Source organism: Sinocyclocheilus anshuiensis, unplaced genomic scaffold (genome assembly GCF_001515605.1).
Source record: "Sinocyclocheilus anshuiensis isolate Anshui unplaced genomic scaffold, SAMN03320099.WGS_v1.1 scaffold45, whole genome shotgun sequence".
Lineage (NCBI taxonomy): Eukaryota > Metazoa > Chordata > Actinopteri > Cypriniformes > Cyprinidae > Sinocyclocheilus > Sinocyclocheilus anshuiensis.
This window is the reverse complement of record NW_015536467.1, coordinates 1-701: the sequence shown is the minus strand read 5'-3', so window position 1 is coordinate 701 and position 701 is coordinate 1.

Below are 701 nucleotides of genomic sequence, written 5' to 3'. Positions count from 1 at the left end.
ACATGGCGGTTCGACATCGAGATGTCGTTCTCGCTCACACGAAAGAGCTGGGGTTAAGACTTAATGCCAAGAAAAATGTGCTTTCTCCAGTACAAAGAACCACTTATCTGGGCGTGGTGTGGGATTCGACCACGATGCAGGCACGTATGTCTCCTTCTCGGATCGAGTCGTTCCTCACCGCAGTCGTGAGAGTCGAGGAAACCTTGGTTCTTGTCTCAGGGCCTGGTGCTGGGAGCTCCTTGTCGCCGCGTAATGCTAGCGACCGACGCATCCCTCACCAGTTGGGGTGCGGTCATGAGTGCCCACCCTGCCCGTGGTCTGTGGAGTGGTCGCCATCTGACATGGCATATAAACTGCCTGGAGATGCTGGCCGTGCTTCGTGCTTCGATCATCCCAACGTGATTATCGTGATTTCACGTCACTTCCTGTTTGTTGCTGCCGTGTGTTTTGAGTTTTATTTTGAGTTTGAGCTACATCAAGTTAAATCTTTATCATCTATTTTTTATCTTAAAATAAATTTTATACACCATCATTTTCGTTTCTATAACGTGTGAATATATCCCCATCGTATTCTACAACAAAAACAATCAGAGCGCCTTGTTATCACTAGTTCTATTTTGATTTCCCTAGTCCACTATTAGCATATAGCCCGTTAGCATCGCTAATACTCTATTCACACACATTACCATTGTTTTACTCAC